We start from the raw sequence: 12,851 nt of genomic DNA, 5'->3' as shown, positions 1-12,851 counted from the left end.
TTCACTTGCAACTTTTCACTTGCATCTTCTCCAAACTAAGAAGAAATCTCTCATTTCTATTTCTTCTCCCCTTTTTTCACCTGTATCTATTTTTGTAATGACAGAAAGCAAAGATGATAGGTTTTGTAAGCTGGCTTTATTTTTGTTTTTTAAAGAAATTTTAGCAATAAGATTCTTTTCTTTCTTTTTTCCTTAGGAATTTTTTGTTTGTTTGTTTCACCAAAGTGAAAAATCTCAAGCCAATTTTCTTTAATACTATTATGCTGGTTAATAGACATGTTCTATTGACAATTGCAAAGAAAAATCCATGTACCATCTACATTTATGTACAGTATTTTGAGGGGATTTCATTAAACATACAATCTTTAAGAATATCATGTTTGTGTTCTCATGAAAGCTTTGTGAAGACAGTGTTTTAGTTACCAGTGGATTTCATCGTAAAATAAATTATCCACCAGTCTCATACAGTCCTGATGAAACTCTAAGAATTGCACTTACTTCCAGCTAACTGCAGTCCTTAATAACTCCAGAAGAAAGCAACATGTTCTATTTCCACAGTTGTTACACATCTGTCCTCTACAGTGGTTTATTTAAGGCATAATCACTCATGCATCCTTGGAAATAGATCCTATATTTGCATATTTCAATAGGGAAACTGAAGTTGTGTCAAATAGATAGGGCGCTCTCTGCTTCACACGCAAAGGTGCGTGCAATATCCTGAGAACCATGGTAGCTCTGTTAAGGGAGCTTGAGCACCCAACTCCCTGAGCCCCTTCTAAAATATTCAATTTTAAATCTTCCGTAGCATAATTGTCTGGCTTATTCCACTTGATTGGTCTTGCTTCCTCATTAGAATTGGAAAATGCGTAAACAGAGTGCTCAGGATGGATATACAGCTATGTTTTAGTTTTTACCCTGGAGCAGAACTTCCCTCAAGGTAGGAGCTACCTTCAGCTCTCATTAAACAGTCACATGAGCTGAAGGTATCCTGCTTATGTGCCCTTCCATCTTCTCAACTAAAGTCAGCAATGGGGTTTGTGAGCAAGAGCCAGACTGCCATTTATTTTTTTATTCATTACAATTTCACAGTACCCTGTAAGAATGCTAACAAACACACAGAAAATTCACATTTCTCTCCAGACAACACTGGAGAGTATCCAAACAAAGAAATTTAAGTGTGTGAGGCCTTTGCAGAGGCTGAAGTAATTACATCTGAGTGTGGAAGGTTTTGGCATCTAGGAAGGACTTAACTACAAAAAAAGTATTGTGTATTAACATACCTTAAAAAATATCCATGGAAACTGGTTTTGGGTTTGTTCACTAAAAGATAAAAACACTAAGGGTGTTTGTATGGTTGAAAGTATGTTTAGACAAAACAAGACAGTTTATTCATGAAATTAAGTAGTGCTTATATTCTGCATGCACACAAAATCTTGCAACAGAAAACATCCAGGGATAAATCATTTTGGAAGATCAATGTTTTATAAAGACTGTCTCCTGTAAGTATGAATATTTCTGTTGAAACAGAGTAGTTGATGCACAGACCATCTTTTCCATCAAGACCCAGTTCTACGAGGCCCACCAAAGCCTCTCCACAAACTTTACTTCTCTGTGTACTAGAATCAGTAGCAGCGGCAAACAGATAAACACTCTTCCAGGCTAACTGCTGGGCCCTGCTCACCCCTTCCAATGGAGACAACCCTCTGTTGAACCTAGGAGTAAACCAAGAGTCACATACTGGTTCTTTGCCAGAATCTTCTGCCTCTTGTGTTGTTTTATTGAGTTAAATATTATGTTGCATGACTGAATTCTCCTGTTCCAGCCTGTGCTATTGGGGGTTATGAGAAAAATCTATGCAGAAAATGTCGAGTCTACAGAAGCTTTCTGTAACTGTGAAATCAATAGTTCATGCAAATACATAGACAGTCTAGGATTTCAGTAACCAAAGGCTATAGCAGCCATTTACTAATTAGCTCTCCTGAGTCAAATGTAATTACTATGTTTTATATGTAACAGTATCAATTTATAGGGCATTTCAATGATTAACAGCATTTTCTTTGGTTTATTATATCAAGCACTGTGGGTTATCAAAAGTAGAAAGCTTGAATGAATTAAGAGTTAATGAATTTTTGAGATATTGAACTACAGAATGTGAATAGTTTTGTAGATCAAGCAAAATTAATGGCACTCAACCGCTTTCAAATGATTGGAAAATGTTTTAATGTACCATGTTGTGAATGTTGGCTCTCAGAGTTAAACTGATTACACAGAAAGAGGTCCAGACCATGGTAAGTATTGGAGACCTATGTATGGTGCACATGGCTTTTGCTGAAAACTCTTAGTTTTAGCTGACTAAACAGAACACCCTCTCTCTCAACAAAGGTCATGAACAAACCATTGCAAGTACTTTTCCAGAGCTGTAAATTAAATGATAAATTATCTTAAAATGCATGATGACCACATATGAAGACTGGTGGTTGCATATGTTACTGGAGATAACTCATGATTAACAACATAAATTAATTTCTGAGTAGAAATACATTATACAGTAATCATTGTAATAGCAGTCTGAAGAAGGCCAAAATCCTTACTGATTTCACAACTCTTCTAGGGAAAGCCTCTCCTTTAGAAATTTTTATTTCAAGTAATATTCACACATGTCCGTATCACACATACTTGATTTTAAAGTTGTCTGATGAGTCTAACAAATGGACAAGGCTTAATTTTCATGCTAATGTCAGCCCAGAAATACATTTCAAAGAGCCAACAGCACTACGTGCACTCCTGCTACCCCTCTCTTTCTTAAGCATTTTTCAAAGGGAAGAAAAAGAATGCTTCAAATCTTTCATTAAAATTTCCCATTAGGCTGCAAGAAGGTAGGTGAGTATGTAAGGAAAAGAGAGGTTAATGCCCTTCCCAGCTGTGCTTGAAAAGCACACAAAATGAGCTGTTCCTTCCAAAGGACAATGCTCATAGGTGCTCCACTGATGGAAACAAAGGGAGTTGAGAAACTCATAGAAGGGGCAAGATGTGGCCAAAGGAGGCAAAGGTCACAATTTACTGTCTCCTTTCAGGGTCTTCTATTCTCTCTTTGAGGTCCCCAAGACCTTCTCTAGGTTTCTTGGCTTCCCTCTTTGCTGTTCTCTTAACTTCTCAGTGACTGATACTGACCTAAAGACAACTCAAAAATAAGCAAACATTGCCGTAAGAAAGTGAGTTTCATATAAATCCTGAAGTATCTAGTTTTTCTGAGTTAAAGACCATAACTGGATAATGATCCTTATTCTGCGGTTGCCAACAGTTGTGTGTAAAAGCAGCTGAAGTATAAGATAATATTTGTAGCACATTTTCTCTTTACCTTTGAGTTCCATGCTAGAACTCTGAAGAGCATTTTTGCACCCTTAGCAAGCACACACAATGCAGGGAGAACAGCAGTAGTACCTGCCTTTATAAGCAAGAGAGCATCGGCCTACAGATCTTTTTTTCTTAGTCCCCATGTTGTACTGAACTGACCATGCTGCTCCCCATTCCTCAAAGTGATTCCTGGCGTACTGTAAACATCAGGAGCCACATCTTCAGCCAGGGCGATGATGGAGTTTGGTGAAAGCTAATGGTATAAAGGGGCAGACTCAAGCCACCCGTGCATGTTCTGTTTTTCTCATTTTCCCTTTCCTTCCCTTTCCTGACTTCTGCCACTTCAGCAATGTCATACCCCTTCTGACTTCTATTAAAATGCCACAGTAAAAATTAAAGCCACTTTTCACACCATGAGTGTCTTGTGAGTTTCCTGGCTGCCCTCAGCCGTTGTCTGTGCTCACCATACATTTGTTTAGAAGAGTGGCCAAACTTTAGGAAAAATACATACACATACACAAGAGAACAGCACACTGATAGTGAAAAGAAATGCCCAACTTTAAGAGATTTATTTACTGGAGGAACCATTATGATGTAATGTGGGAGGTATAGGGCTAACCAAGCTGCTGTTATTCTCCATCAGTTATAGACTGGAAAAGGACAGAAGGATGAAACTCCCTTCTATCATAACCATCCCACACCTGCATTTAATTCCTGAACTCCAGTGCTCCGAGGGAAGAACCACTACACAAGCTGCGATATGGTCTACATTTACTGCAGTTCAGGAAAAAAATGATGGAGTTATTTATGTCAAGACCTTCTCTATTCCATTTCTATCAGGAAGAGAGTAACAACAGCAGAACATGCAGTCTTCAGCCTTCTCTTTGCTCCCCCAATCCTGCAAAATAACTCAGGTATTCTGGCTGACAATTAGAACTATTTTCTTCCATGATAAAAAGTCTGCTACAGGTATTAAATATTACTAATGTGTGTATGAACCTCAGACACTTTATGAGAGCATGACAGAAGAAGTCATTTCTTCTCTGTTGACACCTGTCATAACATTTGGGTTATTTTCTGTTACATAAGCTCAAATGACTGAATAATATTGAAATTATAATCCTTTTGGAAATACTGATTTTTAAGTAATACTAAAGATTATTACTCAGTGTTTTGGTTTCGGCTGCTGCCGGCAACAAAAGCGCCACGTGGCCGCCCCTCCCCCCGCCGGCGTGCGGAGGAGAATGAAAAGAAATAGGCAGAAACTGGTGGGTCGGGATAAGGGCAGTTTAACAGAACAGCAAACAGAGGGAAACAGGAACAACAACGGTACAAATAAGGAGAAAACACAACAACGAACCGTACAACCCAGACAGTCGCTCTCCCGCACAGCACCGGCGCCGCGTCCCCCAAGCCGCGAGTCAGTTCCCGCCGCGCCACCGCCCCCCGCCCCCCCCCCCCCCCCCCCCGGAACCCAGCGTGACGTCACATGGTATGGAATACCGGGCTCTGTTTGGCCAGGTGGGGTCAGCCCCCAACCCCTGGCTGTGCCCCTTCCTGGAGTCCGCTGAAAATTAACCCTGTCCTGGCCAAACCCAGGACATTATCCACCCCTTATTCCATACCATCTACGTCATGCCCAGATCCCCCACTGTCCAGATGACCACCACCACTTCTCCTGTCTCCAGATATCATTCCCTTAGTCTATGGATCATCACTCTAAAGTGTCCGTTGAGTTCATTTAATCCATGACTTCGGGCTCCATCTGTCGTAATGGTCTTCCGTGGCAGGAGAGGTGATGTGTGGTGATGGGCGGTCACTTGCTGCATCCGGAGCTCACGGCTGATGTATCTGGTGCGGCCCGCGTCCACAGTCTGCAGGAGATGTTGATCTTGATGAAGTTGCTGGATGCCAGTTGTTGAAAACCAGGTCCAGTTCCATCACCGCTGTGCTCTGCTAGGTTTTCATTGAGAAAAGTCCATCCTTCTTTAATCTGGATGATTCTTACTATGCTACTACTGGTACAAAATATAACTATTATAACAATGATAACAGACAGTGACAGGGTTATTTAACAATTAACTTTGTACAATTTATTTATGGACTATTCTCGCCCAAAATCAAATCCCCATGAGGTACACATCGGACTTCCCCATCCTTCCGCATTACCCACCAGGTACACCCAGGTCCTTGAGCAAAAGCAATCCCACAGACGGGCTTGCCTTTGCCCGAGGCAGGACTAACCCAAACCGTCTTCCCTAACATGTTCCGCATGTGCACTACAGGGAATTTATCCCCTTCTACAGGGCGCTGAGGTTTTGACTGGGCAGGACCAGCCCGGTTAGTGGACCCTCTGGTGTTAACCAACCAGGTGGCCTTTGCTAAATGGGTATTCCAGTTTTTGAAAGTCCCACCCCCCGTTGCCCTCAAAGTGGTTTTTAGCAGCCCATTGTAATGTTCGATCTTTCCAGAGGCTGGTGCATGGTAGGGGATGTGATACACCCACTCAATACCGTGTTCTTTGGCCCAGGTGTCTATGAGGCTGTTGCGAAAATGAGTCCCGTTGTCTGACTCAATTCTTTCGGGAGTGCCATGTCAACACAGGATTTGTTTTTCCAGGCCCAGGATGGTATTCTGGGCAGTGGCATGGGGCACAGGGTAGGTTTCCAGCCATCCGGTGGTGGCCTCCACTATTGTGAGCACATAGCTCTTGCCTTGGCGGGTTTGTGGCAGTGTGATGTAGTCAATCTGCCAAGCCTCCCCATATTTATATTTTAGCCATCGTCCTCCATACCACTGAGGCTTTACACGCTTGGCTTGCTTGATTGCAGCGCATGTCTCACATTCATGGATAACCTGTGCGATGGTATCCATGGTCAAGTCCACCCCTCGGTCACGAGCCCATCGGTATGTCACGTCTCTTCCTTGGTGGCCCGAGGTGTCATGGGCCCACCGAGCTATAAAGAGTTCACCGTTATGTTGCCAGTCCAGATCCACCTGAGCCACTTCAATCTTGGCAGCCTGATCTACCTGGTGGTTGTTTTGATGTTATTCAGTGGCCCGACTCCTAGGGATGTGGGCGTCCACGTGATGGACTTTTACAACCAACTGCTCTAGCCGGGCAGCAATATCTTGCCACCATGTGGCAGCCCGGATAGGTTTGCCTCTGTGTTGCCAGTTGTTCTTCTTCCATTGCTGCAGCCACCCTCACAAGGCATTTGCCACCATCCAGGAGTCGGTGTAAAGATAGAGAACTGGCCACTTCTCTCGACTGGCAATGTCTAAAGCCAGCTGGATGGCTTTCACCTCTGCAAAATGGCTGGACTCACCTTCTCCCTCGGCAGTTTCTGCGACTTGTCGTGTAGGGCTCCATACAGCAGCCTTCCACCTCCGCTGCTTCCCCAAAAAGCGACAGGACCCATCTGTGAACAGGGAATACTGTTTCTTATCTTCTGGCAGCTGGTTATACAGTGGGGCCTCTTCAGCACGTGTCACCTCCTCCTCTGGCGGTGCTCCAAAATCTTTGCCTTCTGGCCAGTCCATGATTACCTCCAGAACTCCTGGGCGACTGGGGTTCCCCATTCGGGCACGCTGGGTGATCAGAGCGACCCACTTACTCCACGTAGCATCGGTGGCATGATGCGTAGAGGGGACTCTTTCTTTGAACATCCAGCCCAGGACCGGCAATCGTGGTGCTAGGAGGAGCTGTGCTTCCGTGTCAACCACTTCTGAAGCAGCTCGAACGCCTTCATATGCTGCCAGAATCTCTTTTTCAGTGGGAGTATAGCGGGCCTCGGATCCTTTGTATCCCCGGCTCCAAAACCCCAAGCAAGGGTCGACCTCGAGTCTCCCCTGGTGCTTTCTGCCAGAGACTGCAGGTTGGGCCATTCTCCCCGGCTGCGGTGTAGAGCACGTTTTTAACATCTTGCCCTGACCAGACTGGACCAAGGGCTAGGCATTGAACTATCTCCCGTTTAATCTGTTCAAATGCCTGTCGTTGCTCAGGGCCCCATTCAAAATCATACTTCTTCCGGGTCACGTGGTACAGAGGACTTACAATCTGGCTGTAATTTGGGATGTGCATCCTCCAAAAACCCACAACACCCAGGAAGGCCTGTGCTTCCTTTTTGCTGGTTGGTGGAGACATAGCTGCTATTTTGTTGATGACATCCATTGGGATTTAACGGCGCCCATCCTGCCATTTTATTCCCAAAAACTGGATCTCTTGCGCAGGTCCTTGGACTTCACTTCGCTTAATGGCGAAACTGGCTTTCAGGAGGATCTGAACTATTTTCTCCCTTTTCTCAAAAACCTCCTCCGCTGTGTCACCCCATATAATGATGTCATCGATGTACTGCAGATGTTCTGGAGCTTCACCCTTTTCCAGTGCAGTCTGGATTAGTCCATGGCAAATGGTGGTACTGTGTTTCCACCCCTGGGGCAGTCGATTCCAGGTGTACTGGATGCCCCTCCAGGTGAAAGCAAACTGTGGCCTGCACTCTGCTGCCAAAGGGATGGAGAAGAATGCATTAGCAATGTCAATTGTCGCACACCACTTGGCTGCCTTTGACTCCAGCTGATATTGAAGTTCTAGCATGTCTGGCACGGCAGCACTCAGCGGTGGTGTGACTTCATTCAGGCCACGGTAGTCTATTGTCAGTCTCCGCTCTCCAGCAGATTTTCTCACTGGCCATATGGGACTATTAAAGGGTGAGCGAGTTTTGCTGATCACTCCTTGACTCTCTAGCTGGCAGATCATCTGATGAATGGGGAGAAGGGAGTCTCGGTTGGTACGATACTGTCGCCAGTGCACCATTGTTGTTGCGACTGGCACCTGTTGTTCTTCAACCCTCAGCAACCCCACAACAGAAGGATCCTCCGAGAGACCAGGCAAAATGGACAGCTGTTTAATTTCTTCTGTCTCCACAGCAGCTGTGCCAAAAGCCCACCGATACCCCTTTGGGTCCTTGAAATACCCTCTCCCAAGATAGTCTATCCCAAGGATGCACGGAGCCTCGGGGCCAGTTACAATGGGGTGCTTCTGCCACTCCTGCCCAGTGAGGCTCACTTCAGCCTCCAGTACACTCAGCTCTTGGGACCCCCCTGTCACTCCCGAAATGCAAATGGACTCTGACCCTTTGAACTCTGATGGCATTAAAGTACACTGTGCACCAGTGTCCACTAGAGCGTTATACTCTTGTGGATCTGACGTGCCAGGCCACCGAATCCACACCGTCCAATAAACACGGTTGTCCCTTTCCTCCACCTGGCTGGAGGCAGGGCCACTCTAATCCTTGTCAGAGAATTTGCTGCTCACCTGCTGTAAGAATGACTTGGAGGTCCCCTCCAGAGGATTGGAATCAAGGTGAAACTGTCTACCTGGTCTGGAGAGCTGGTTGCTGGAAACTGGAGCAGCATTTTTCCTAAGAGAATCCCCTTTTGTGATTGTTTTACCTCGCAACTCACGTACTCGTGCCTCTAGACTTGAGGTGGGTTTTCCATCCCACTTCCTCATGCCCTCTCCGTGGTCACGCAGGTAAAACCACAAGGTGCCCCGTGGTGTATAGCCTCTGTATTCCCTCTCCTGAGCAGAGAAATGCTTGCCCCTAATAGCTGAGATATTGGCCCGTACAGGTGGGAAGTACGACATACTCTGTTCGAGTCGCTGGACCTTCTGGGACAATTTATTTACAGCTGAGACAAGGGAGGAAGAGAGGGTTTCTTCATATTGCCGCAGTCTGACAGCCACCTCATCCACTGTTGGTGCCTCCTTACCTTTCCACTTTACAACTGCCAGTGAGTTGGCATACGAGGATGGTGCGCTCCGCACAAACTTCCTCCACATAGATGCTGTGCACTGGACTTCATCTGGGTCTGTGGGTAACTGGGCATCATCTGGTTCATTATAAACCAGCTCCCGCACAGCTAATTCCCTTAGGTACTGAATACCCTTTTCCATATTGGTCCACTTGCCAGGGTAACATACAAAATCGTCACTGAAGGGGTACCTCTCCCTCACGCCTGACAGAAGCCTCCTCCAGAGGCTGAGGACTTGTTCGTTCTTCCCAATGGCCTTGTCAATGCCCCCATCCCTGGCCAGGGATCCCAGCTGCTTGGCTTCCTTGCCCTCTAATTCCAAGCTGCTGGCCCCGTTATCCCAGCACCGCAGCAGCCGGGTGACAATGTGCTCGCCTGGGTGTCGGCTGAAATCTTTCCGCATGTCTCACAGCTCACCCAGGGACAGGGACTGGGTGATGATCTCTGTCTCTATCTCCCGTGATGACCCTGGCCCATCGTCATCCCTCCGGGAGCGATCTGCTCTCTTTGCGTCTTTCTTTAGTTTTACAGGGGCAACTGCTACTGGCACAGGTTGGTCATTGGGCTCAGCCACGATGCCTGCAACTGGAACTGGGGCTGGAGCAGCTGCTGTGCCCGCCAGGGAAACCGAGGCAGACCCTGCAGCTGTGGCTGCAGCAGCGGTGGCGCCGGTCGGGGGGGCTGTGACTGCCTGCTGGGCTGGAGGGGCTGCAGGGCCGGCTGGGGGGGCAGCGCCAGCCGCAGTGCCTGCTGCTTCTTTTCCCCCTCTTTCCCTTTTAGGGCACTGAACAGTGTTGAACAGGGCAGCTTGGTAGGCGTGGGCCAGACCCCGGCACGTTGCAGTGATTTGTGTCTCTCTGGAGTTCCCAGGGTGACAGCACACTTTTTGCAGGTACTTTACTAGTTTGTCTGGATCCTGTACTTCCTCAGGGGTGAGTTTAAAAAACACCGGAGGTGCCCACTGCCCTAGGTACTTTCCCATGCTGTCCCACACACCCAGCCACTCACAGCTATCCGGCCCCGGGGCAGGTCTCTGCACGATGTTCTTAACGACTTGCTTAACCCTAAACAAAAACCAAAACCCATTCAGGAGGCATAACAAAAGGAGAGTGCTGCCCTGAGCATCCCATGGGTACTCGAAATTATCAAAAGCCGTTAGGACTGGCCTGAAGGAGAGAGGGGGAGCGAAAGAGTCGGGAAGGTATCCCCTCCGGTTTTCCCCACAGACTGGGTTTGATTATTCACAAATTCTAAGACATAGGATCCGAGGTACGGAAATGACCGCAGAGCCTCTTGCAAATACAAGCCTAATTTCATGCACATTGATGTTATCATGTCATAAGTCGATATCGTACAGTAGAGCAAAATTATCACCCTGATCTTTTTCCCAGCGATGATGAACAGGACGGCATTGAATACATACTGCAAATAAGGATTCAAAAACCACAGCCATCTGATCAAAGACAGAAACATTTTTACCGGCAACTATTTAACACAGAAAAATGCGTATAACAAAATTTAACAAAACGTAAGAAAACAGTTTTAACACCCGCTGCTCAGCCCTGCCATTATCCGTGCCCCACGTCTGGGCACCAAATTAACGTTTTGGTTTCGGCTGCCGCCGGCAACAAAAGCGCCACGTGGCCGCCCCTCCCCTTGCCGGCGTGCGGAGGAGAATGAAAAGAAATAGGCAGAAACTGGTGGGTCGGGATAAGGGCAGTTTAACAGAACAGCAAACAGAGGGAAACAGGAACAACAACGGTACAAATAAGGAGAAAACACAACAACGAACCGTACAACCCAGACAGTCGCTCTCCCGCACAGCACCGGCGCCGCGCCCCCCAAGCCGCGAGTCAGTTCCCGCCGCGCCACCGCCCCCCGCCCCCCCCCCCCCCCCCCCGGAACCCAGCGTGACGTCACATGGTATGGAATACCGGGCTCTGTTTGGCCAGGTGGGGTCAGCCCCCACCCCCTGGCTGTGCCCCTTCCTGGAGTCCGCTGAAAATTAACCCTGTCCTGGCCAAATCCAGGATCTTTTTCCCAGCGATGGGAAAACCCTGTCCTGGCCAAACCCAGGACACTCAGAAAAGTACTGCTCTGCTAAATACTTTCTGGGGGAAAAGCCTGTTCATTTCATTCCTTTCTATTGCTCTTTTGCTCATTCTGTCTTGGTACTTCTTCATGACTGAGTACTGCGGGGGATTGCCTATCGAGAAGCTGTCAAGTTGCAAAGGCTTTCAGCAGAGAGGAGGGCAGAGATCTAATGGCTTCTCACACAGCTGAACTCAAGGTCAGACAACAGCGCTGGAAGTCCTGTGAACAGGATTTTGTTTATAACAGCTAAACACCACAGAAAGAAAAGCTAAATCTCCTTTCCATTTTAAAAGCTATTTAAGAGCATGATTGTTTAATTATGTCAGTCCACAACCAAAATAAAGATGAGATCATCGCCTGCTGAGCCTCCTGAAAGAAGTACATTTATCACAAGAGAGCAGTGCAGCCCTTCTGTCTCTTCTCAGCATAAAGTGGGTGCAGAAAACAGAGGGAAGGGATATGGCTCCAACAAGGATAATACCTCCATCAGCGAGTCTGTTGTTCAGCCAGGATGTTTGAGACAGTGCAGCCTGAATAGATCCCATGCGGATTACTTACACCCATAATCAGAGGCAGCAGAGGTAGGCTGAGAAAGATCTTTCAGTTGCAGTTAAAAGCCTGTTCTTGGACTCATCTGAGTATAAAACAGGTAGATGCCAGAAACTAACCCTTTTTTACTATGTATTTAAATAAAAAGGAGATGCTGTTAAATTATTATAGTTAATAAAGGAAAAAAAACTCAAACTTTTTTGAGTAGCAAGAATTTCCAGTGCATGACTTCAGCAATCATTGCCTTTGTTGACTAATTTGTTATTCCATCATATTTCTCTAGTCAAAACTAAAAAATTTTTGCAGTCTGCAATGCTAGGACTCGTTATCCTAATCCCTAATGCAATTGCAAATGAAAAGACTGCAAAGTCTTACCTTTATTTTTCACAGAGAGCGGACTCCACAGATAATTTGAAACTTTTTCTCAGGATTTGGTACCCATTTAAAAGTTGGTAATGATTTTAGATGCAATGTAGTTTTAATACTTCTTCATAGGGCAAAAATATGCAATGCAAAGGAATAGCACAGGAAATACAGCTGACAGATTAGCGTATATGTTGAAGCTGGAGGGAAACGGATCAAAAAGGAGTATATCAAATCAATAACAAATATCGCAACACAATGTTTCAAAGTTTAGCAGAAAACTTTTATTCTGGTAATCTTATGAAAATCATGCCATTTTGCAAGAAAAACACCATTCATTTCAAGAGTATCTCTTTAAGATTATTCTGCTCCTCAATTTTTTGACACACAGATCTATTGAGCAAATCTATGCTGTTATAGTTCAGTTTTCTGGGTATGTTTATATCATATGCTTTAATTGGGCCCAAGACCAAAGACTTGGCCCAGGCAATGATCTAACCCCCACTGCTCTATCCAAATTAGAAAACAAACAAAAACTGAAGTATTACGGCTGCGAGGGGACCTTATAAATGCCTACAAATATCTGAAGGGTGGGTGTCAGGAGGATGGGGACAAGCTCTTTTCAGTGGTGCCCAGTGACAGGACAAGGGGCAATGGGCACAAACTGAGGCACA

Source organism: Opisthocomus hoazin, chromosome 3 (genome assembly GCF_030867145.1).
Source record: "Opisthocomus hoazin isolate bOpiHoa1 chromosome 3, bOpiHoa1.hap1, whole genome shotgun sequence".
NCBI classification, from domain to species: domain Eukaryota; kingdom Metazoa; phylum Chordata; class Aves; order Opisthocomiformes; family Opisthocomidae; genus Opisthocomus; species Opisthocomus hoazin.
The sequence above is the reverse complement of the archived record's forward strand: the minus strand, read 5'-3'. Positions refer to the sequence as shown.